Below are 26,995 nucleotides of genomic sequence, written 5' to 3'. Positions count from 1 at the left end.
CGCTTATAGCTTGAGAAAGACCGCAATAAGCGGTTGAAACGTCGCTGCTATTTGACACTGGGTGAATAAACCACGTTCACTTTTTTATTACTTCGGAGTGCTGCTGACTTTTTTTTACTCCCCCCACAAAAAAAAAGTATCACAATTCACTGCAGAACGACAATTAAGATGTATTCTTTTTCCTATTACTACACCCCAAAATTAGAAATATGACAATCACAATTCACCGCAGAATGGGTGATAGGACGTAGGTATATTTTCTTTTTCTACATCCCGTAAATGGATATAGTACAATGTAACTTCACCGCTGAATGCCAATTATGACAGATATTTTCTCTTTTTTTTTCCCTATTTCTACAATACAAAAAAATATATACTGTATATATATGACAATCACAATTCACCGCAGAACATGGGATGTACAGTACGTATATTTTCTTTTTCTACACTATGTAAATTGCTGTAGTACAATGTAACTACACCGCCGAATGGCACTTATGACATATACAGTATATATATATATATATATATATATATATATATAAGCGATGAAAAGAAGGGCAGCACTCCAATAAATAAAAATGAAAAAACTTTTTTTCTTTATATATATATATATATATATATATATATTTATTTATTTTATTTTTTCCTATTAATACACTCCCCTAAAAAAGTAAAACAATGTAAAATCAAAGCAGAATGGCTAATAGGATGTAACTATCTTTCCTATTAATATGCCCCGTAAAAAAGGCTGTAGTACAACGTAACTTCACTGCTGTATGGCACTTATGACATATTTTTTTTCTTTTAATACACCCCCCCCCCCCCAAAAAAGAACTTGCACCCCAATCACAAACAAGGTTTGTTGGAGTTACTGATGTATCATATACAGACGTGGACAAAATTGTTGGTACCCTTTGGTCAATGAAAGAAAAAGTCACAATGGTCACAGAAATAACTTTAATCTGACAAAAGTAATAATAAATTAAAATTCTATAAATGTTAACCAATGAAAGTCAGACATTGTTTTTCAACCATGCTTCAACAGAATTATGTAAAAAAATAAACTCATGAAACAGGCATGGACAAAAATGATGGTACCCCTAGAAAACACAGAACATAATGTGACCAAAGGGACATGTTAATTCAAGGTGTGTCCACTAATTAGCATCACAGGTGTCTACAACCTTGTAATCAGCCATTGGGCCTATATATATGGCTCCAGGTAATCACTGTGTTGTTTGGTGATATGGTGTGTACCACACTCGACATGGACCAGAGGAAGCAAAGGAAAGAGCTGTCTCAAGAGATCAGAAAGAAAATTATAGACAAGCATGTTAAAGGTAAAGGCTATAAGACCATCTCCAAGCAACTAGATGTTCCTGTGAGTACAGTTGCACATATTATTCATAAGTTTAAGATCCATGGGACTGTAGCCAACCTCCCTGGACGTGGCCGCAGGAGGAAAATTGATGACAAATCTAAGAGACGGATAATCCGAATGGTAACAAAAGAGCCTAGAAAGACTTCTAAAGAGATTCAAGGTGAACTTCATGCTCAAGGAACATCAGTGTCAGATCGCACCATCCGTCGTTGTTTGAGCCAAAGTGGACTACATGGGAGACGACCAAGGAGGACACCATTGTTGAAAACGAATCATAAAAAAGCAAGACTGGAATATGCCAAACTACATGTTGACAAGCCACAAAGCTTCTGGGAGAATGTCCTGTGGACAGATGAGACAAAAATCGAAGTTTTTGCCAAGGCACATCAGCTGTATGTTCACAGACGAAAAAATGAAGCATATCAAGAAAAGAACACTGTCCCTACTGTGAAACATGGAGGAGGCTCTGTTATGTTCTGGGGCTGCTTTGCTGCGTCTGGCACAGGGTGTCTTGAATCTGTGCAGGGTACAATGAAATCTCAAGACTATCAAGGAATTCTAGAGAGAAATGTACTAGCCAGTGTCAGAAAGCTTGGTCTCAGTCGCAGGTCATGGGTCTTGCAACAGGACAATGACCCAAAACACACCGCTAAAAACACCCAAGAATGGCTAAGAGGAAAAAATTGGACTATTCTAAAGTGGCCTTCTATGAGCCCTGACCTCAATCCTATTGAGCATCTTTGGAAGGAGCTGAAACATGCAGTCTGGAAAAGGCACCCTTCAAACCGGACACAACTGGAGCAGTTTGCTCATGAGGAGTGGGCCAAAATACCTGCTGAGAGGTGCAGATGTCTCATTGACAGTTACAGGAAGCGTTTGATTGCAGTGATTGCCTCAAAAGGTTGCGCAACAAAATATTAAGTTAGGGGTACCATCATTTTTGTCCATGCCTGTTTCATGAGTTTATTTTTTTACATAATTCTGTTGAAGCATGGTTGAAAAACAATGTCTGACTTTCATTGGTTAACATTTATAGAATTTTAATTTATTATTACTTTTGTCAGATTAAAGTTATTTCTGTGACCATTGTGACTTTTTCTTTCATTGACCAAAGGGTACCAACAATTTTGTCCACGTCTGTAGTGCAAACAACCTAAAAGCAATTTGGATCCCCAATAAGTGCAGCAAGGTGTAGTAGAATCGCTCTTTTTGCACCCTGTTCTCCTTTTATAGTGTAGATGATGCCTCCCTATCCTTTCCCTACACCTTGACTAATATTTCCCTAAACTTGTAAATCGCTTTTTTAGCACAATGAAGTCTTTCCTGGCACTCCCCCTAGTGCCTGCGTACGTCTCTCCCTGCACTAAGTACACTGGAAAATGGCAAAATCCAAAATGGCTGAGGCTATTTATAGAGCTGTAACATCACAGGGGCTGGCTGCTGATTGGCTGCAGGCATGGCATTGTGGGTGATCCTTCGTTCTCAGAGTTCTTTGCTCCATGTCCTAACACGTGCATCAGCCATTTTATGAAAAAATGGGATTCGTTACCACGAAGCGTGATTACATAAGGAGTCGGTGTAAATCAAATTTTTCCTGAAATTCTGAACTAATTCCACTTCGTCAACTTCGATTCGCTCATCTCTAATTCCCTTTAAATCAGGGGTGCACAACATTTGCTGGTAGGGGGGACACACTGTCAAACTGAACCAATCCCAAGGGCTGCAAATAAAAATTAAGGGGATATTACCAACTGAAGCTTTTAAAGTATATCAATCATCTATACCATAAATGTCTGATTATATTTCCATGACTCCTATCTAATTGAAAAATACATGGAAAAAACATGTGAGCAACCATTAGACACAAACAGCATGTCTATGGTCAGATTGTTGGGGGCTGCACAAAATAATATTGAGGGCTGCATGTGGCCCCCGGACGGTAGGTTGTGCACCACTGCTTTAAAAACATAAGACATTCCTTGTGAAAATATTTATCAAAGACTAAAACTCCCTACAGAAAATTGCTCATGACGCAACAATGTGTGACTTGTGGTCTTCTAGGAAAGGTGTAAGGTGCACAACCCACAATTTTTGAAAAATAGCCATTTGTCTTACTGTGTGTACATGTTTGAAATTGTTTGTAAAAACTTAATAAAAATTATTTGATTAAAAAAAACTATCTCAAGCAACACTAGTGTGCACATGTTCTTGCTATCCTTTCAGTCACATATGATCATTTTAATTCTGGGCCCTCATAGGTACTTCGGGTTACTGAGAGGTAATGCCCTTATCTTTTATCAACCTTGAAATAGCATTGCAGTTTCTATTACTCAAAGTTACAAGGCTAAAAAGGGCTCGGAACACAAAAGTAAAAGAGATTTACATGCTCAGAACATTTCACAGACAAATTGCCCTCTATTGAATTGATATTTTAATCCGACATTACATTTGAATCCCTTTCTCATCTAAATAACTCTCTGGTTTCTTTTTATCTAGCAGATTAACATGTCGGATTGTATTCATACCAAATGCAACAATCTTAGCTAACGTTATCAGCGCTGTTTTGTCTTTCTGCTGCTTATGCTATTGCATTTCATGGCTGGTTGTAGAACCTGGAGTGAAACGGTTAATGTAATTGCTCTCTGTTTAAGAATTGCTCTATGAAAGGAAGATATGTCATCCTTACCATAGTCTCAAGACATCACAATGCTAAGATCAAATATGTAACGGTACTGATGACATGAAACAGATCACTACACTTTTTTGTAACACAGTAGCAGTTGGTCTTAATATAAGACACTTCTTGGGAGGAACGTAGGTAAAATATGGCTTGCCAATATTCAAACCTGCTACCATGCTCTTGCTGTGATATTTCTAAACATTAGCCCAAGCTGGCAGATACATCTATCTTGATGTATGGCAAGAGGCTGCCTTTCACAGATGTATGGACATAGATTTTTCCATCATGAATCCCTGCTAAGAAAGTGTAACGAGTCATTTAAGATTGGAAATTGTGTGATTAGCTTTTTTAATAGTAATTCCCATCATATATTGTTATAGCATATTGCTAGGATATGCTATAACATTATAATCAACGTGGTCTGACCTCCTGGACCTCACCAGTCCTGAGAATGAAAAAGGGTACGCTCCGACGGATCCAGTCATGGTGCACACCTGGTATTTAATCATGTAAGATGTGACTAAAGCACAAGGGAACTCTGCATCATAATTTTATTTCTAATTTCTACAAATTATTAGTTATCTTAAAGGTTTAAGTGCCCAAACACATAAGAGCAACGTTGGATAAATCTGCCAGTTTTGGTGGGCAAGGCTGACTATCTTACAGTAAGTCTATGAGAGTGTGCCAACTCAACTCTGACGATGATGTCAGGGAAAAGAAAAATTTGGTAGCTGCTTATTCCTCGCTCACTATTGAGAACACATGCACTGTGTAACGTGCAGGGGGCCCAAGGCAGACCTCCAAGACGTCTTGCAAACAGAACACAGGCAAGATTCAGACCAGGGACCAACAGAATACTTTATTACACATGTAATAAAAGAACATGACAGTAACATATATGCAGGTTAGGTAATAGTGGTAGCACTACCACAGAACCAAGTGCACCGGCAAACCAGAGGCAAAACCCAGAGGGCAGAGAGCCAGTGAGCCCCGTTCTTTACAGAGCCCCTGGTGGTGGGGATAAACTGAGCCGAGGGCTCACTGGTTGCACCTCCAGCAAGGTCCCGGTACACTTGGCCCCTACCTGCAAAGAACCACACTGGTGAAACCACCAGCAGAACAGACAACAGGACTGGAACCCAAGCAAACACATGACATGGATCAGACAATAAACAGAAACCAGCACAGAAGCAGATGCCTGGACCCCATGAAGAACAGAAGCATGGCAGTCTCAGGCAGAGCGGATCACAGACAAGAGAGCCTCCCTCCGGAGAACCCAGGGACCCAGTTAGGCACTGCCAAGCTGTACATGGAACAGCATCAGAAGCATTTTAGCACTGCCAGGCTATCAGACGCAGTTAGAGCACTGCTAGGCTATCAGACACAGTTAGAGCACTGCTAGGCTAGACATGGAACAGAGAGGATCCAGACAGACAAAAGAGCAGATGGCAAACCCCCTGGGTCAGCAGCAAGGGGCTACACCCAGTAAGGCACAAGACAGACTGACCTCCTGGGTGAGCAGCAAGCTTTTACACCCAGCAAGACACAAGATACTGAACACAAGCCCCACAGCTCACAGGTAGATATAGCTGCATAATGCGGACACTTGACAAGACACACCCAGGAGATGTTAACCCCATCAGAACAGGAGCACCAGGACCACAGAACACACAAGCTGTAGTACAGGACACTGCCCCTGGCAACCAGCATACACGGAGGCCACAAAAACTACACTGCAGCCAGCACGCAGTCCTAAGCAACCAGCATACACAGGAGTCAGCCTGCAGCCAGTACGCGAGGAGCCTGCAGCCAGCCTACACGGCACCAGAGACAGGAACACCACAGAGATACAGACACACATTCACGGGCATAGTTCACATAAGACACCACAGCCAGCACGCAGCCCCAAGCAACCAGCATAGAGGGCCTGCAGCCAGCCTACACAGTCACAACTGTCACAGTGAGTATGGAGTATGCATTTGTATGGGGGTTGGTGGAAAAAGGGTGTTGTATGTTGATTTTCAACATGCCTATATTTTTGTTATAGGCCACTATCAGAGGTGTCTGTTGGCTAAGCTTAAGAAGCTGTAAAAATTTCTAACCCTTTGAATATGGTGACCTGATGTAGTTTTCGTTTATTAAACTTCTTTATGTTTTTTTTTATTTTAGATATTTCTCTATGTTTTATAGAGGCTGGCTGTCATTGACGTTTCAGAAGATTAACAAAAATTCTCTTATGGGTTACGCTATGCAGGGGTGTAGCTATAGTAGTCTTATCGGTTTCCATTGAGACTGGGCCCCTAAGCCTGGGGAGCCCACCAATTGCTGCACCACCAATTATGTACCGTATTGCCATCCTCAGGACGGTGATACAGGCAAGCGAGTGATGTCTACCTGCCTCATTTTCGGTCTCATAGTCTTCAGGCCTAGTTCCAGAAGTAAGTATTTGAGTTTATTGTATTTTATTAGTCATCATGCTTATGAGCTACCACGGGGGGTGGGGGTGGGATCACTATAGGGACATCTACTGCAGGCACAAAATAGGGGCATTTTGTACTTGCACACATAAGGGGACATATTCTTGTACTGGCACACATTATGGTGGGTGCTATGGGCACACTGGGGGCAATAAAAGGGAGTATTTGTTGCTGTGGCCTCCGCACTGCAAAAAAGTAGTGCATGCAGATGCGGATCGCAGACCCCATTCAAGTGAATGGGCCCTCGATCTGCATGCAGCTGCCCCACAGTAGGTGCCCATGCATTGCGGACCACAATTTGCGGTCCGCAGCACTGCACGGAGCCCTTACGTTCGTGGGTATGAGCCCTCATCAAGACTAAAACATTGGTAAAGTAACCAGAGGACCAGTCGTCAATGTTTGGTTGGTGTGGAACCCTTCTGACCGTCAGAACAAAGGGTTCTTGGTGCTTACAGCCCCTTTATTATTTATCCATATACAAACCGGATTCCAAAAAAGTTGGGACACTAAACAAATTGTGAATAAAAACTGAATGCAATAATGTGGAGATGGCAAATGTCAATATTTTATTTGTAATAGAACGTAGATGACAGATCAAACGTTTAATCCGAGTAAATGTATCATTTTAAAGGAAAAATACGTTGATTCAAATTTTCACGGTGTCAACAAATACCCAAAAAGTTGGGACAAGTAGCAATAAGAGGCTGGAAAAAGTAAATTTGAGCATAACGAAGAGCTGGAAGACCAATTAACACTAATTAGGTCAATTGGCAACATGATTGGGTATAAAAAGAGCTTCTCAGAGTGGCAGTTTCTCTTAGAAGCCAAAATGGGTAGAGGATCACCGATTCCCTCAATGTTGCGCAGAAAGATAGTGGAGCAATATCAGAAAGGTGTTACCCAGCAAAAAATTGCAAATACTTTGCATCTATCATCATCAACTGTGCATAACCTCATCCGAAGATTCAGAGAATCTGGAACAATCTCTGTGCGTAAGGGTCAAGGCCGTAAAACCATACTGGATGCCCGTGATCTCCGGGCCATTAAACGACAATGCACCACAAACAGGAATGCTACTGTAAAGGAAATCACAGAATGGGCTCAGGAATACTTCCAGAAACCATTGTCAGTGAACACAATCCACCGTGCCATCCGCCGTTGACAGCTGAAACTCTACAGTGCAAGAAGAAGCCATTTCTAAGCAAGATCCACAAACTCAGGCGTTTTCACTGGGCCAGGGATCATTTAAAATGGAGTGTGGCGAAATGGAAGACTGTTCTGTGGTCAGACAAGTCACGATTCAAAGTTCTTTTTGGAAATCTGGGACGCCATGTCATCCGGACCAAAGAGGACAAGGACAACCCAAGTTGTTATCAACGCTCAGTTCATAAGCCTGCATCTCTGATGGTATGTGGTTGCATGAGTGCGTGTGGCATGGGCAGCTTGCATGTCTGGAAAGGCACCATCAATGCAGAAAAATATATTCAGGTTCTAGAATAACATATGCTCCCATCCAGACGTCATCTCTTTCAGGGAAGACCCTGCATTTTTCAACAAGATAATGCCAGACCACATTCTGCATCAATCACAACATCATGGCTGGGTAGGAGAAGGATCCGGGTACTGAAATGGCCAGTCTGCAGTCCAGATCTTTCACCTATAGAGAACATTTGGCGCATCATAAAGAGGAAGGTGCAACAAAGAAGGCCCAAGACGATTGAACAGTTAGAGGCCTGTATTAGACAAGAATGGGAGAGCATTCCTATTTCTAAACTTGAGAAACTGGTCTCCTCGGTCCCCAGACGTCTGTTGAGTGTTGTAAAAAGAAGGGGAGATGCCACACAGTGGTGAAAATGGCCTTGTCCCAACTTTTTGGGGATTTGTTGACACCATGAAATTCTGATTCAACATATTTTTTCCTTAAAATGGTACATTTTTTTAGTTTAAACATTTGTTCCGTGATTTATGTTCTATTCTGAATAAAATATTAGAAGTTGGCACCTCCACATCATTGCATTCAGTTTTTATTCACGATTTGTATAGTGTCCCAACTTTTTTGGAATCCAGTTTGTACGTTTTTTTCCAAGTGGCAGAAAATTAACTGCATCACCTCCTTTCTGAAGATCTGACCACCTCTAATGAGACACTAATAGCCCTTCATTTTCAATGTTTTTGTCCCAGAAAAGCCTTTAAATACATGTGGCGACAGACTGGATATGCATGAGTCCAATTACCTTGGATGAAAGCCATATACATAATGCTAAAAAATGCAGTAGGTGACATATTAGACTCATAAAATAAAATCTAAATCTGACATCATTAGATGATTAACCACAAACCTATCACAAATACTTTCTTCACGGTGCCTATTATGACATCATTATTCAAATAATGACATGTCACATACCTAACAATATGCCCCATGAGTAATATCACAAGAATAACATTAATAATTCACAGTAATATACCTTGTATGTGACATCACAGATTGACCTCACAAAGACTAACTGCACCTTACCCAATCAGGACATCACCACTTAAAAATCGCATGGAACACAAAATGCAGATGATGTGACAATAGAAAATTTCTATATCAGAGGAAACGTCACAGGTTGTAAGCGGTACATATGTGGTGCTATATTACCCTTGTTTTGTAGCGCTGTATGTAATGTTTTCCACGTATGTCTTTAACAGTAAGATTGGAGGGAAGGGGTTAAGTTGAGAATTTGGCATGCGGGATGCCTAAGGCAGCAGAACGGCTAGGTGCTCCCCTGCCCCTTGCCACAAAACACTGAGGGAAGGATGGCTTAAGCTGAACTCTTGCACCAGAGGCCATGAGCCTTAAGCTACGCCCCTGACGCTACATAATAAAACTCCAACCAAAAGCAACAAACATTTTCATGTTTCTATTATAGATTTAGAGGTTCTTCAATGTCACCAAACTATTTTAAGCATTATTATTATCTAAAAAAAGATTTTTCTGAAGCAAACTCTAATTCCAAAGCGAGCAGGAACATACAGGTCCTTCTAAAAAAATTAGCATATTGTGATAAAGTTCATTATTTTCTGTAATGTACTGATAAACATTAGACTTTCATATATTTTAGATTCATTACACACCAACTGAAGTAGTTCAAGCCTTTTATTGTTTTAATATTGATGATTTTGGCATACAGCTCATGAAAACCCAAATTTCCTATCTAAAAAAATTAGCATATTTCATCCGACCAATAAAAGAAAAGTGTTTTTAATACAAAAAAGTCAACCTTCAAATAATTATGTTCAGTTATGCACTCAATACTTGGTCGGGAATCCTTTTGCAGAAATGAATGCTTCAATGCGGCGTGGCATGGAGGCAATCAGCCTGTGGCACTGCTGAGGTGTTATGGAGGCCCAGGATGCTCCGATAGCAGCCTTAAGCTCATCCAGAGTGTTGGGTCTTGCGTCTCTCAACTTTCTCTTCCCAATATCCCACAGATTCTCTATGGGGTTCAGGTCAGGAGAGTTAGCAGGCCAATTGAGCACAGTAATACCATGGTCAGTAAACCATTTACCAGTGGTTTTGGCACTGTGAGCAGGTGCCAGGTCGTGCTGAAAAATGAAATCTTCATCTCCATAAAGCTTTTCAGCAGATGGTAGCATGAAGTGCTCCAAAATCTCCTGATAGCTAGCTGCATTGACCCTGCCCTTGATAAAACACAGTGGACCAACACCAGCAGCTGACATGGCACCCCAGACCATCACTGACTGTGGGTACTTGACACTGGACTTCAGGCATTTTGGCATTTCCCTCTTCCCAGTCTTCCTCCAAACTCTGGCACCTTGATTTCCGAATGACATGCAAAATTTGCTTTCATCCGAAAAAAGTACTTTGGACCACTGAGCAACAGTCCAGTGCTGCTTCTCTGTAGCCCAGGTCAGGCGCTTCTGCCGCTGTTTCTGGTTCAAAAGTGGCTTGACCTGGGGAATGCGGCACCTGTAGCCCATTTCCTGCACACGCCTGTACACGGTGGCTCTGGATGTTTCTACTCCAGACTCAGTCCACTGCTTCCGCAGGTCCCCCAAGGTCTGGAATCGGTCCTTCTCCACAATCTTCCTCAGGGTCCGGTCACCTCTTCTCACACTTTTTCCTTCCCACAGACTTCCCACTGAGGTGCCTTGATACAGCACTCTGGGAACAGCCTATTCGTTCAGAAATTTCTTTCTGTGTCTTACCCTCTTGCTTGAGGGTGTCAATGATGGCATTCTGGACAGCAGTCAGGTCGGCAGTCTTACCTATGATTGCGGTTTTGAGTAATGAACCAGGCTGGGAGTTTTTAAAAGCCTCAGGAATCTTTGCAGGTGTTTAGAGTTAATTAGTTGATTCAGATGATTAGGTTAATAGCTGGTTTAGAGAACTTTTTCATGATATGCTAATTTTTTTAGATAGAAATTTTGGGTTTTCATGAGCTGTATGCCAAAATCATCAATATTAAAACAATAAAAGGCTTGAACTACTTCATTTGGTGTGTAATGAATCTAAATTATATGAAAGTCTAATGTTTATCAGTACATTACAGAAAATAATGAACTTTATCACAATATGCTAATTTTTTTAGAAGGACCTGTATATAACCCTGCAGAGCATTCTACAAAATAGGATATTTTTATGTCATAAACTGACTTTAATGAATATTTTCTTCAGAGAAGATTCATTGGTGTTCCATAACTTAAAAGTGATGATGCTGACATAAAGCTGGCATATAGGCAAAGTGAATGAGTGAAATACTTAGGGAATATATAACATTAAATCCTTATTTGTCATAAATCCACAAACTGGAAGAGGAGGAGCATGTAAGGCAGGAGGAAGCACTTACCGCTACTTCCACTCATGTTTGTTGCTACAGATAGTGCCTTTGATGGGTTTGCTGACAGCGATGTTGACATGACCAGCATTCTGCCGGCCTAAATCAATGGCAGCTTGTATGGCTATATGGCTATTACTCCTGGCTATTACTTTTGGGTCCACCATTGCGGCTGCTGCCATTTCTGATGAGAGCATGTGCTCTCTGTAGTCAAGCCTAGTATCTGTTTTGCCCATGCCCAACATCTATTTTGCTGCTGCACTTAAAGAGATCTCTTTGTCTGTTTGGGTCTGCTATCCCTCCAACTTCAGCTTTGCAGCTTGCTGGGAAGGAGATCATTGACTAGGTCCTGTTATGTGGATAAGGCCTGTTTCTAGTTCTGTGATATCTCTTGTTGCAGGAGATGTCATCTGGACTTATGAATTCTAAAGCTTGACGGTCAAGGCTTTACCCTTCATTGTGTAAAGTGGGCTGGATAGGGGGCCCTCAACTATTAATTCTGAGCTCACACTGGGACTACAGTCTTTGGTTTCTGGTTTTCATCTGACAAAAAAAAATACTTACAAACCCCATCATGAGACCTGTTCAATGTACCCATTCAGCAAGTCTGAAAATGACCGTTAGAAACCCTGATAAAACCCTAGATAAATGCTCTTCCACCTGTTTGTCTGCTGTGAGGCAGACAGTCCACTCCAGCCTTTTCCCGTGCAGAGAATCCACCGACATCTGCCAGAATGCTGAAGTTCATGGAACATGGAAAGTCCACCCTGACATACTCGCTGGTGTGTAAGGCTGGCATTATTGCCTCTGCTCGTGCTGGTGAAACAAGGTTTACTGACACTCGTAAGGATGAGCAGGAGCGATGCATCACCATCAAGTCTACGGTCATCTCCCTTTTCTACAAGCTTTCAGAAAACGACTTGGCCTTCATCAAGCAAAGCAAAGATGGCACTGGTTTTCTCATCAACTTGATCGACTCTCCTGGCCATTTTGACTTCTCCTCTGAAGTCATTGCTGCTCTCCGTGTTACTGATGGAGCTTTACTTGTTGTTGACTGCGTCTCTGGGGTGTGTGTACAAACTGAGACTGTGCTCCACCAGGCTATTATTGCAGAGAGTATCCGCCCTGTGTTGATGATGAACAAAATGGATCGTGCTCTTCTGGAACTCCAGCTTGAACCAGAGGAGCTGTTCCGGACCTTCCAACGTATTGTCGAAAATGTGAACGTAATCATTTCCACTCACGGTGAGAGAGAAACTCGCCCAATGGGGAACATAATGATTGACCCAGTTCTTGGTACTGTTGGTTTTGACTCTGGGTTGCATGGCTGGGCTTTTACCCTGAAACAGTTTGCTGAGATGTACGTAGCAAAGTTTGCTTCAAAGGGAGAAGGACAATTATCACCATCAGATCGGGCAAAGAAAGTGGAAGACATGATGAAAAAGCTATGGGGTGACAGGTATTTTGACCCATCTAATGGCAAATTCAGCAAGTCCGCCACAAATGCTGATGGCAAAAAGCTGCCAAGAACCTTTAGTTGGCTAATTCTGGACCCAATTTTCAAGGTTTTTGATGCCATCATGAACTTCAAGAAAGAAGAGACTGCAAAGCTGATTGAGAAACTGGACGTTAAGCTAGACAGTGAAGACAAGGATAAGGAGGGAAAAACTTTGCTTAAGGCTGTTATGAGACGCTGGCTTCCTGCTGGTGACGCTCTGCTTCAAATGATCCCCATCCATCTGCCTTCACCTGTGACTGCTCAGAAGTACCGTTGTGAACTTTTGTATAGGGGACCTCCTGATGATGAAGCCGCCATGGGCATTAAGAATTGTGATCCTAAAGGACCATTGATGATGTACATATCCAAGATGGTGCCCACAACTGATAAGGGTAGATTCTATGCTTTTGTATGAGTGTTCTCTGGTGTTGTGTCTACTGGCTTCAAAGTTAGAATCATGGGACCAAACTTTAAAGCAGTCGTAAACTGCTGTATGACCAAACGGCAGGGCGCAGAAGGAAAGGAACGCAGTATGGTTTCTGGAAGGCAGATTTTGATGTCCTTTTTTTTGGCACCATGTCCCATTTGAAGCCCCCCTGATGCACCCCTAAAGTAGAAACTCCATAAAAGCGACCCCATCTAAGAAACTACACCCCTCAAGGTATTCAAAACTGATTTTACAAACTGTATTAACCCTTTAGGTGTTCCTCAACAGTTTATGGAAAATGGAGATGAAATTTCAGAATTTATATTTTTGGTAACCTTGTCTCACAAAAATGTTATATAGATAAACCAAAAATCATATCTAAAAATAGTCCCAACAAAACTGCCACCTTATCCTGTAGTTTCCAAAATGGGATCACTTTTATGGAGTTTCTACTCTAGGGGTGCATCAGGGGGGCTTTTAAATGGAACATAGTGTAAATAAACCAGTCCAGCAAAATCTGCCTTCTAAAAACCAAATGGCGCACCTTTCCCTCTCTGCCCTACTGTGTGCCCGTACAGTAGTTTACAGTCACATATGGGGTGTTTCTGCAAACTACAGAATCGGGGCAATAAATATAGCATTTTGTTTCGGTGTTAACCCTTGCTTTTTTACTGGAAAAAATTGATTAAAATGGAAAATTTTCCAAAATATTTAAATACTCATATTTCATCTCCATTTGCCAATAACTCTTGTGTAACACCTAATGGGTTAACAAAGTTTGTAAAATCAGTTTTGGATATCTTGAGGGGTGTAGTTTCTTAGATGGGGTCACTTTTATGGAGTTTCTACTCTAGGGGTGCATCAGGGGGGCTTTAAATGGAACATGGTGCAAATAAACCAGTCCATCAAAATCTGCCTTCCAAAAACCACACGGCGCACCTTTCCCTCTACGCCCTACCGTGTGCCCATACAGTAGTTTACGGCCACATATGGGGTGTTTCTGCAAACTACAGAATCGGGGCAATAAATATAGCATTTTGTTTGGCTGTTAACCCTTGCTTTGTAACTGGAAAAAATGGATTAAAATGGAAAATTTGCCAAACAATCTAAATTCGGAAATTTTATCTACATTTGCCATTAATGCTTGTGGAACACCTAAAGGGTTAACAATGTTTGTAAAAAGATTTGCTTCTAAACTTCTAAGCCTTGTAATGTCCCCAAAAACTAAAATGTCATTCCCAAAATGATCCAAACATGAAGTAGACATATGGGGAATGTAAAGTAATAACTATTTTTGTAGGTATTACTATGTATTATTGAAGTAGAGAAATTGAAACTTGGAAATTTGCTAATTTTTCCAAAAGTTTGGTAAATTTTGTATTTTTTTATAAATAAAAAAGATTTTTTTTTTTACTTCATTTTACCAGTGTCATGAAGTACAATATGTGACGGGAAAAAAAAAACTATCTCAGAATAGCCTGGATAAGTAAAAGCGTTTTAAAGTTATCACCACATAAAGTGACACTGGTCAGATTTGCAAAAAATGGCCTGGTCCTTAACCCCTTAAGGACACAGGGCGTACAGGTACGCCCTTGTGCCCTGGTACTTAAGGACACAGGGCGTACATGTACGCCCTGTGCATTTTCGATCACTGCCGTGCGGCTGGCAGTGATCGGAACCCGGCGCCTGCTCAAATCATTGAGCAGGCACCTAGGCTAAATGCGCGGGGGGGTCCCGTGACCCCCCCATGTCGGCGATCGCGGCAAACCGCAGGTCAATTCAGACCTGCGGTTTGCTGCGATTTCTGCAGTTTCTGATCCCCGCGGTCCCTGACCGCGGGGATCAGAAACTTTAGGATTAAAAATTGTTTCCTGTATCCCTCCCCCCTGCACCCCTGAGTTGTTCGAGCACGGTGGGAGGTGCAGGGGGAGGGTTGCGGGCGGTGCGGGCGGTGCGGGAGGCGGGCGGTGCGGTAGGCGGGATCGCGATCCCCCGCCCGCCTCCCATTGCGTAATCGTTGGCGTCTAGTGGGTATACCAGGGTGCCAGCACATTGCTGGCACCCTGGTATAAACGGCTGACATCGGTGATGCGATGTCAGCCGTTTAACCCTTTCCATACAGCGGTCCGTACGGACCGCTGTATGGAAACGGTTAACAGTAAGAGGGAGCTCCCTCCCTCTCCGATCGGGGGGCTGCTGTGCCTTTGCAGTCCCCCGAATGGAGAGGGAGAGAGCTTCCAGGCAGCCCCCCCAAGCCCCGTCCTTACCCTTCCCCGTCTGCGCAGTTCTGGCCACTACTGAGCAGACGGGGAAGGTTCCCATGGCAACAGGACGCCTTCTCAGGCGTCCTGCTGTCCATGGTGCTGAACAGATCTGTGCTGAAAGCATAGATCTGTTCAGTGTAAGTAAAATACAGTGCAGTACTATATATATTGTACTGTACTGTATTATGCAGACATCAGACCCACTGGATCTTCAAGAACCAAGTGGGTCTGGGTCAAAAAAAAAGTGAAAAAAGTGAAAAATAAAGTAAAAATCAAAAAACACATTTATCACTGATTAAAAATGAAAAAAATAAAATTCCCTACACATGTTTGGTATCGCCGCGTCCGTAACGACCTGATCTATAAAACGGTAATGTTACTTTACCCGAACGGTGAACGCCATAAAAATAAAAAATTAAAAACTATGATGAAATTGGAATTTTGCCCACCTTACTTCCCAAAAAAGGTAATAAAAGTGATCAAAAAAGTCGCATCTACGCCAAAATTGTAACAATCAAACCGTTATCTCATCCCGCAAAAATCATACCCTACCCATGATAATCGCCCAAAAACTGAAAAAGTTATGGCTCTTAGACTATGGAAACACTAAAACATGATTTCTTTTGTTTCAAAAATGAAATCATTGTATAAAACTTACATAAATAAAAAAAAAGTATACATATTAGGTATCGCCGCGTCCGTATTGACCGGCTCTATAAAAATATCACATGACCTAACCCCTCAGATGACCACCGTAAAAAAATAAAAATAAAAACGGTGTAAAAAAAGCCATTTTTTGTCATCTTCCGTCACAAAAAGTGTAATAGCAAGCAATCAAAAAGTCAGGTGCACCCCAAAATAGTGCCAATCAAACCGTCATCTCATCCCACAAAAAATGAGACCCTGCATAAGATAATCGCCCAAAAATTTAAAAAACTATGGCTCTTAGACTATGGAGACACTAAAACATTTTTTTTGTTTTAAAAATGAAATAATTGTGTAAAACGTACATAAAAAAAAAAAATTGGATACATATTGGGTATCACCGCGTCCGTGACAACCTGCTCTATAAAATTACCACATGATCTAACCTGTCAGATGAATGGTGTAAATAACAAAAAAAAAAACGGTGCCAAAAAAGCAATTTCTTGTTACCTTGCCGCACAAAAAGTGTAATATAGAGCAACCAAAAATCACATGTACCCTAAACTTGTACCAACAAAACTGCCACCTTATCCCGTAGTTTCTAAAATGGGGTCACTTTTTTGGAGTTTCTACTCTGGGGGTGCATCAGGGGGCTTCAAATGGGACATGGTGTCAAAAAAAACAGTCCAGCAAAATCTGCCTTCCAAAAACCGTATGGCATTCCTTTCCTTCTGCGCCCTGCCGTGTGACCGTACAGCGGTTTACGACCACATATGGGGTGTTTCTGTAAACTACAGAATTAGGGCCATGAATAATGAGTTTTGTTTGGCTGTTAACCCTTGCTTTGTAACTGGAAAAAAAAATATTAAAATGGAAAATCTGCCAAAAAAGTGAAATTTTGAAATTGTATCTCTATTTTCCATTAAATCTTGTGCAACACCTAAAGGGTTAACAAAGTTTGTAAAATCAGTTTTGTATACCTTGAGGGGTGTAGTTTCTTAGATGGGGTCACTTTTTTGGAGTTTCTACTCTAGGGGTGCATCAGGGGGGCTTCAAATGGGACATGGTGTCAAAAAAACCAGTCCAGCAAAATCTGCCTTCCAAAAACCGTATGGCATTCCTTTCCTTCTGCGCCCTGCCGTGTGACCGTACAGCGGTTTACGACCACATATGGGGTGTTTCTGTAAACTACAGAATTAGGGCCATGAATAATGAGTTTTGTTTGGCTGTTAACCCTTGCTTTGTAACTGGAAAAAAAAATATTAAAATGGAAAATCTGCCAAAAAAGTGAAATTTTGAAATTGTATCTCTATTTTCCATTAAATCTTGTGCAACACCTAAAGGGTTAACAAAGTTTGTAAAATCAGTTTTGTATACCTTGAGGGGTGTAGTTTCTTAGATGGGGTCACTTTTTTGGAGTTTCTACTCTAGGGGTGCATCAGGGGGCTTCAAATGGGACATGGTGTCAAAAAAACCAGTCCAGCAAAATCTGCCTTCCAAAAACCGTATGGCATTCCTTTCCTTCTGCGCCCTGCCGTGTGACCGTACAGCGGTTTACGACCACATATGGGGTGTTTCTGTAAACTACAGAATTAGGGCCATGAATAATGAGTTTTGTTTGGCTGTTAACCCTTGCTTTGTAACTGGAAAAAAAAATATTAAAATGGAAAATCTGCCAAAAAAGTGAAATTTTGAAATTGTATCTCTATTTTCCATTAAATCTTGTGCAACACCTAAAGGGTTAACAAAGTTTGTAAAATCAGTTTTGTATACCTTGAGGGGTGTAGTTTCTTAGATGGGGTCACTTTTTTGGAGTTTCTACTCTAGGGGTGCATCAGGGGGGCTTCAAATGGGACATGGTGTCAAAAAAACTGTCCAGCAAAACATGCCTTCCAAAAACCAAACGGCGCACCTTTCACTCTACGCCCCGCTGTGTGGCCGTACAGTAGTTTACGGCCACATATGGCGTGTTTCTGTAAACGGCAGAGTCAGGGCAATAAAGATACAGTCTTGTTTGGCTGTTAACCCTTGCTTTGTTAGTGGAAAAAATGGGTTAAAATGGAAATCTAGGCAAAAAAATGAAATTCTCAAATTTCATCCCCATTTGCCAATAACTCTTGTGCAACACCTAAAGGGTTAACAAAGTTTGTAAAATCAGTTTTGAATACCTTGAGGGGTGTGGTTTCTTAGATGGGGTCACTTTTATGGAGTTTCTACTCTAGGGGTGCATCAGGGGGCTTCAAATGGGACATGGTGTCAAAAAACCAGTCCAGCAAAACCTGCCTTCCAAAAACCAAACGGCGCACCTTTCACTCTACGCCCCGCTGTGTGGCCGTACAGTAGTTTACGGCCACATATGGCGTGTTTCTGTAAACGGCAGAGTCAGGGCAATAAAGATACAGTCTTGTTTGGCTGTTAACCCTTGCTTTGTTAGTGGAAAAAATTGGTTAAAATGGAAAATTAGGCAATAAAATGAAATTCTCAAATTTCATCCCCATTTGCCAATAACTCTTGTGCAACACCTAAAGGGTTAACGACGTATGTAAAATCAGTTTTGAATACCTTGAGGGGTGTAGTTTATAGAATGGGGTCATTTTTGGGTGGTTTCTATTATGTAAGCCTCGCAAAGTGACTTCAGAGCTGTAGTGGTCCCTAAAAATTGGGTTTTTGTAAATTTCTGAAAAATTTCAAGATTTGCTTCTAAACTTCTAAGCCTTGTAACATCCCCAAAAAATAAAATATCATTCCCAAAATGCTGCAAACATGAAGTAGACATATGGGGAATGTAAAGTCATCACAATTTTTAAGGGTATTACTATGTATTACAGAAGTAGAGAAACTGAAACTTTGAAATTTGCTAATTTTTCCCAATTTTTGGTAAATTTGACATTTTTTTATGCAAAAAAAAATATTTTTTTTAACTTTATTTCACCAGTGTCATGAAGTACAATATGTGACGAAAAAACAATCTCAGAATGGCCTGGATAAGTCAAAGCGTTTTAAAGTTATCATCACTTAAAGTGACACTGGTCAGATTTTCAAAAAATGGCCTGGTCCTAAGGTGTAAAAAGGCTGTGTCCCTAAGGGGTTAAGGTGAAAATGAGCCCGGTCCCTAAGGGGTAAATAATAAAGATTAAGTTTATACTATATGTGTGTAATATTAATTGGTTATCTATCTATAAATTAACTTGATCAACATGTGGGTAATATGTGTACAAGTACTGATCAAAGGGGCTCAATTCACTCAATGTCAGGCAAAATATAGACTCATACTCAGAATTATCAATGGCAGGGGAACCTACAGTCAGGTCCATAAATATTGGGACATCGACACAATTTTAACATTTTTGGCTCTATACACCACCACAGTGGATTTGAAATGAAACAAACAAGATGTGCTTTAACTGCAGGTTGAGGGTATTTACATCCAAATCAGGTGAACGGTGTAGGAATTACAACAGTTTGCATATGTGCCTCCCACTTGTTAAGGGACCAAAATAATTGGACATAATAGTAATCATAAATCAAACTTTAACTTTTTAATACTTGGTTGCAAATCTTTAACTACCCTAGTCTGAAGAAGTCAATTACAGCCTGAAGTCTGGAACGCATAGAAATCACCAGACGTTGGGTTTCATCCCTGGTGATGCTCTGCCAGGCCTTTACTGCAACTGTCTTCAGTTCCTGCTTGTTCTTGGGGCATTTTCCCTTCAGTTTTGTCTTCAGCAAGTGACATGCATGCTCAATCGGATTCAGGTCAGGTGATTGACTTGGCCATTGCATAACATTCCACTTCTTTCCCTTAAAAAAACTCTTTGGTTGCTTTTGCAGTATGCTTTGGGTCATTGTCCATCTGCACTGTGAAGCGCCGTCCAATGAGTTCTGAAGCATTTGGCTGAATATGAGCAGATAATATTGCCCGAAACACTTCAGAATTCATCCTGCTGCTTTTGTCAGCAGTCACATCATCAATTAATACAAGAGAACCGGTTCCATTGGTAGCCATGCATGCCCACGCCATGATACTACCACCATCATGCTTCACTGATTAGGTGGTATGCTTAGGATCATGAGCAGTTCCTTTCCTTCTCCATACTCTTCTCTTCCCATCACTCTGGTACAAGTTAATCTTGGTCTCATCTGTCCATAGGATGTTGTTCCAGAACTGTGAAAGCTTTTTTAGATGTTGTTTGGCAAACTCTAATCTGGCCTTCCTGTTTTTGAGGCTCACCAATGGTTTACATCTTGTGGTGAACCTTCTGTATTCACTCTGGTGATTCTTGACTTTGACACACATACACTTACCTCCTGGTGAGTGCTCTTGATCTGGCCAACTGTTGTGAAGGGTGTTCTCTTCACCAGGGTAAGAATTCTTCGGTCATCCACCACAGTTGTTTTCCATAGTCTTCCGGGTCTTTTGGTGTTGCTGAGCTCACTGATGTGTTCCTTTTTTTTAAAGAATGTTCCAAACAGTTGTTTTAGCCACGCCTAATGTTTTTGCTATCTCTCTGACGGGTTTGTTTTGTTTTTTCAGCCTAATGATGGCTTGCTTCTTTGGATCTCATCTTGAGAGTTGACAGCAACAGATTCAAATGCAAATAGCACACTTGAAATGAACTCTGGACCTTTTATCTGCTCATTGTAATTGGGATAATGAGGGGATAACACACACTTTGCCACGGAACAGCTGAGAAGCCAATTGCCCCATTACTTTTGGTCCCTTAACAAGTGGAAGGCACATATGCAAACTGTTGTAATTCCTACACCGTTCACCTGATTTGGATGTAAATACCCTCAAATTAAAGCTGACAGTCTGCAGTTAAAGCACATCTTGTTTGTTTTATTTCAAATCCATTGTGGTGGTGTAAAGAGCCCAAAATGTTAGAATTGTGTCGATGTCCCAATATTTATGGACCTGACTGTAACTTGTCTTACATATATGCTCAGGGCTATTAGGATATACAATACTCATTTGATGGATATGCCACAACAGACGTAGCATAAAAAAAGACATTCTTGATGTTTGGCAAAATTAAGGAAAACAGTAAGGGTTCATGCACACGGCCGTATGTATTTTGCGGATCCGCAAAACTATGGATGCTGTCCGCATTCAGTATTTTGCAGAAGGGAACAGCCGGCCCCTAATAGAACAGTCCTATCCTTGTTCGTTATGCAGAAAATAATAGGACATGTTCTATTTTCTTACGGAACGGAGATGCGGACATACGGAAACGGAATGCACATGGAGTGCCTTCAGTTTTTTTGGGTGGACCCATTCAAATCAATGGTTCCGCATACGGCCCATCTCCTAGTGAATTCGATCCTCCCCCTGCTTCTGGCGTCAGAAATCTCGCGCCTGCGCCGTCCGTCTCTGCATTCGGCTGCATTTGGCGCAGGCGCAGTGGAAATGTCTGACCCCTCCCTGCTCAGACATTTCCACTGCGCCTGCGCCGAATGCCGCCGAATGCAGAGACGAACGGCGCAGGCGCGAGATTTCAGACGCCAGAAGCAGGGGGAGGATCGAATTCACTAGGAGATGGGCGTGCTGGAGCAACGAGCTGGGTGGCAGTTTATGAAGGTAGACGGAGCCTCTAGGTGCTGAAAAGACACCCACATAGCACCTAGAGGCTCATTTGCATAAATATAAAAGTGCTTTTTTAAACAAAACGGCTGAACAGAATAAGATAATACTTAGCTTGTATTGTACATCAGACACTAGCGGATCGCTAGTGTCTGAAAATGAAATGGGTGCAAAGCAAGTGGTAGAAACCCTTTAAGGGTGTACATGAGACAAACAAGCAGGTATGAAGTATTCATTATTGTATCCAGCAAAATTGCTAATTATTTACCAGAACTTTATAATTTATTTCTCCTCAGTCAGGCCCCTTTCACACAAACGAGTTTTCCGCACGGGTGCAATGCGTGACGTGAACGCATTGCACCCACACTGAATCCTGACCCATTCATTTCAATGGCCTGTGTACAGTATGTGAGCATTTTTTTACACGCATCACTTGTGTGTTGCGTGAAAATAGCAGCGTGTTCTATATTGTGCGTTTTTCATGCAACGCAGGCCCCATGGAAGTGAATGGGGCTGCGTGAAAAAAAGCAGTGCATCCGGATGTACTGCGTTGCGTTATAAATGCAAGTAACTAAGCAACAGTGAATGGATTTAAGACAGGAAGTTCAGTTTCTAGTCTAAATTCTCTTGTAGCATATATTGAGGGTAGCGCCTCTTTTAGACTGAACACGCCCATCTACCTGGGACTTCTGAGCAGAGTACGTTTGTAGCTGGTTCCCACACTGCCCTGAATATTGTAGGCTTAAGTAAGTCCAAAGAGAGGCAGTATACTAGTGTTAGGGACCCATCTGTGGAAGCCACCTTGACGCCTGGTAGATGGGCCCGACAAATGTTTGAGCAAATATGTGCGCTAAGGTCCTCTTTACTGTAGTACTATGTGGTAAATGTATTTTAATGATGGTAGTAGGATGTAACGTGATTCATTTAATTAAAACAGTGTGTTCATATATTAATTTTTTTATTTTTATTGTTAGAACAAAGGACAGCCTTGAAGAGGAAGGTGATGAGTCTGCACCACAGCACACAAGCACCTGTGAGGAAGACACTACATCTGGGCCACCTGCAGAAAGTGTGGAGACAAGCACATCAACAGCCACATGTGGTGCTAACTCTAGACAGGGTTCCCCCCCAGAAGACGCCCCATGCAGGAGGACCATTTGGAACATTTTGCAAAAAGTCTGGTGCATCATTTGAGGAGTGTGCCACCACACCTTTTGCTAAGAACTGAGGCGGCTCTCAGCATTGTTGTGGATGCTGCCATTCCTCCTCATGATCCGTCAGACATATTTTTTGACTTGGAAAATTGGAGAACACACTGTATGGGCACATGTCTGGGCCCCAGCCAATTTCCCAAGTTCCACAGGGGCCGCCACAATACCCTACAAGTAGGGATCATTATTGGCCACAAAGTAGGCCATACAGGCAACCGTATGGTGATACTACATATGGCCATCCTGACCTCTCCGCCTCCCAAGTTGCTACATCCCAGCACTCTATCCCTCCTTCCCAAAGCACCTACCTCATTTTCAGGCTGCGCCAGGTTCACCCAGCCGTTATCTTAATTTGTCATTTGAGGTATTAGTACATATTTCACATACCGTGTTTAAAATGAAATTTATTCCTATAAAATGAAAACCTATCACCCACCACACAAACCAAAACTCGGCCACAAATATACCTTTCCACTAATATAATGCATGCTGGGGGTTTTAATATATGTTGGCAGTAAAGGTGAATGTAGAGGATGGATCAGTTTTTTTTCATGCGCGTGAAAAGTGCATGTAAGGCCTCATGCACACGACCGTGGTGTGTTTTGCGGTCCGCAAATCGCAGATCTGCAAAACACGAATGGCGTCCGTGCACATTCCGCAATTAGCGAAACGGCATGGACAACCTTCAATATAAATACCTATTCTTGTCCGCAAAGCATGGACAAGAATAGGACAGGTTATATTTTTTTAGCGGGGCCACGGACCGGAGCATCTTTTGCTGTCCGCATCTTTTGCCGCCCCATTAAAGTAAATAGGTCCGCATCCGAGCCGCCAAAACGGCGGCTCGGATACGGACCAAAACAACAGCCGTGTGCATGAGGCCTAATCCGGGAAAAACGCAATAATGCGATGCAATCGCATACGATTGCGACCCAATCGCATACAAAACTGACAGCACTTGCAAGCAAAATCTCACGATTTTCCCTAAACGCACCCGGACTAAATCCGTGACGCCCCTGTGAAAGAGGCTTCAAAAAGTCCTCTGACTGGTTACACTTTAAAATTGTGGTCTGAAGATATCAGATGTGAGGTGAATGAGGTGATAGACGGTCATGTAGCAATATTTATTATGTGCTAGTTTTTTTTTGTTTGTTTTTTAGAGAGGTAGGTATGCTATGGTGAAGAATCCTGTCTAGGGTGTGAGAGCTTGGTCTACTAGCACTTGGGGATGGGGACTACTGCAAAAAGTTTTTTTTTTCTTTTTGTCATTATCTGGGGTAGGTTTGAATTTCATATTTCTTATATGATGGTTAAATTATTATCATGGAATATTAGGGGAATGGAATGTCATATAGACTGCAACAACTGGTGATTTTCAATTAGATATCAAATTAATTTGAGAGTGGTGATATGCTTGCAAGAAACACATTTAGATGCGGAAATCTTGCACTATGTTAAAAAAAAGTTGGATAGGACAAAGCTTTCATGCAGAATTTGCACTGTGTATCGATCGTTATACATAAAGATATCAGTTTTCAGTTTTTATTTTTTAAAAGGGAGGGGCAGAACATTTCTCTTTTTGGGCTCTTAGGACAGGCAAATTTGATACTGGAGAGTATTTATTTTCATCCACCATTTTGGTTAGGTAGACTACTGACGTTTAGTGGTAATTGGGGATTTTAACATAGTTATAGACTGTAATCTAGATAGATGGTCTCCTGTCAATCAAAAACGTAATCGTCAAAAATATTTCCAGATTAATAGCTTAATTAGGCTGAGTGGATATCTGGAGTAAATCAAATCCAATGAGGATGTAATGTGTGTTTTATTCAAAGATGTATGACACCTTTTCCAGTATTGATATGCTTTTAGCAAATCAACAGGGTGCCCTTCTTGTCAAACACATGACCTACGCAGCTAATGGGTTGTCAGACCAAAATATTATCGGGATAGAGTTGGGAATTTGGTCAGGCAATGTAACAAAGAGAGTAAGACTTTTTCAGTTTGGCTGGATAAATATGAGAAAGTCCATTGCTAGGCAACTGAAGTCAGTTTTTGTAACCAATTCTGGGTCTGCCGGAGTCCATATTGTTTGAGTTACAGCAAAATATTTTTTTAAGGGGTGTTCTGGGGTTTAATCACTGGTATCAGGGAAAGGCAGGTACACTTCTCCAGACTAGGGTACTTGAAAAATAGTTTTTTGGGTTATTTAGGGGGAGATTTATCAAAACCTTTTCACAGCTCCTTTGGAAAATGAAAGGTTGTATCTGATTGGTTGCTATGGACAACTAAGCCAGTTTTACTTTACACCAGCTTGATAAATCTCCACCTTAATGTTCTGAAGTATTGTATTACCCATATAGTTGTATATGGATTAGTCAGGGTTAAGAACCCTTGTAAGAGACTAGGAAATTGACTTAGGCTCGCTCCTAGTTCTTTATATTGTTACCTGAGGACAAAAGAGGAGCTACATATGCTCACTCCTCAGAAGACTAGTCATGATTCCCAGAGAATTACTATGTCTGAAACATTTGCATCAAGAAAGCAATTTCTACTCTACAGTACTCCAAAGAGAAAATAAAGAATAAGAAGGTCCAGAATCTGCATGGCCATGCACGGGAGTCAGTCAGGTATTCACCGTTGAAGGCTGACAAAGCCTTTACTGCAGTGAGAGGGACATTGCTAATACACCCTTCCACACTTTGACACTGGCCAGCCATATCTTATTTCTGTACTCTTCAGTTTTGCAAGAACTTTATTGCCAGCCTTAGATTCTACAGAGAGAGAGGGAGCGGGAGGGAATAATACATTGTTTATATCCATACATTGTTATTGGGGAAGATTTGCACTGTGAATTGCCTGGAACTGTGTTTTGATACTGTTGGATGTACTACAACTCCTATTCTGCACTGTAGTAAAGAAAGACTTGTATATTTCTCTACAACTGGCCTGGTTACTGATTCTATCACTATTAACTAGCCACAGCACCTACATCTCCTGCCTTACATTCGTATACGACTCACACCACCAAGGGCACCCAGCTAACATCAAGCAGGAGCCACAACATCAGGGTGTGCCTCGAGAAAAGAAAAGGCGCCCCCTCCTGTCAGTGCCCCGACTCCAGTGTGGCCGTTGGTGTGAGGTTTGCCATTGTGATTTATGAGGATAACTTTTGCAGCCAGAGCCACTACCATTACAATCCTACTCTCCGCTCTCACTCTGCGGCAACACACAGAGAGAACCGGAAAGCTCTCGTCTGCAAAAGATACAAAAGGCTGAGATATGCTGTTGTACTGAGCCCTGTAATATGAACAAGCAAAAATGGTGAGAAATCCAAGGAGTAGTAATAGCTTCATCTCCAACGACCTAAAAATATTGGGGAAGGTAATGTACAAGATAAACAAATCACGGAAAAAATATATAAAACATCCTGCACGATATGATAATGAATGTTGCGGATGTACATGGCTACATTTATACAATCACAGAAAATAATGCACTATAATAATACAAACCGGATTCCAAAAAAGTTGGGACACTATACAAATCGTGAATAAAAACTGAATGCAATGATGTGGAGGGGCCAACTTCTAATATTTTATTCAGAATAGAACATAAATCACGGAACAAAAGTTTAAACTGAGAAAATGTACCATTTTTTTCAATATGGTGTCAACAAATTTCATGGTGTCAACAAATCCCCAAAAAGTTGGGACAAGGCCATTTTCACCACTGTGTGGCATCTCCCCTTCTTCTTACAACACTCAACAGACGTCTGGGGACCGAGGAGACCAGTTTCTCAAGTTTAGAAATAGGAATGCTCTCCCATTCTTGTCTAATACAGGCCTCTAACTGTTCAATCGTCTTGGGCCTTCTTTGTTGCACCTTCCTCTTTATGATGCGCCAAATGTTCTCTATAGGTGAAAGATCTGGACTGCAGACTGGCCATTTCAGTACCCGGATCCTTCTCCTACCCAGCCATGA

The 26,995-nt window shown here is 41.5% G+C and overlaps 1 pseudogene; it reads left to right on the top strand.

Moving 5' to 3' along the window:
• Positions 1 to 12,131: 12,131 nt before the first annotated feature.
• LOC122931411 overlaps positions 12,132 to 26,995 on the top strand; it is a 30,877-nt pseudogene continuing 16,013 nt past the window's right edge.

This window comes from Bufo gargarizans, chromosome 3 (genome assembly GCF_014858855.1).
Source record: "Bufo gargarizans isolate SCDJY-AF-19 chromosome 3, ASM1485885v1, whole genome shotgun sequence".
Lineage (NCBI taxonomy): Eukaryota > Metazoa > Chordata > Amphibia > Anura > Bufonidae > Bufo > Bufo gargarizans.
This window is presented reverse-complemented; position numbering and strand designations above follow the sequence as displayed.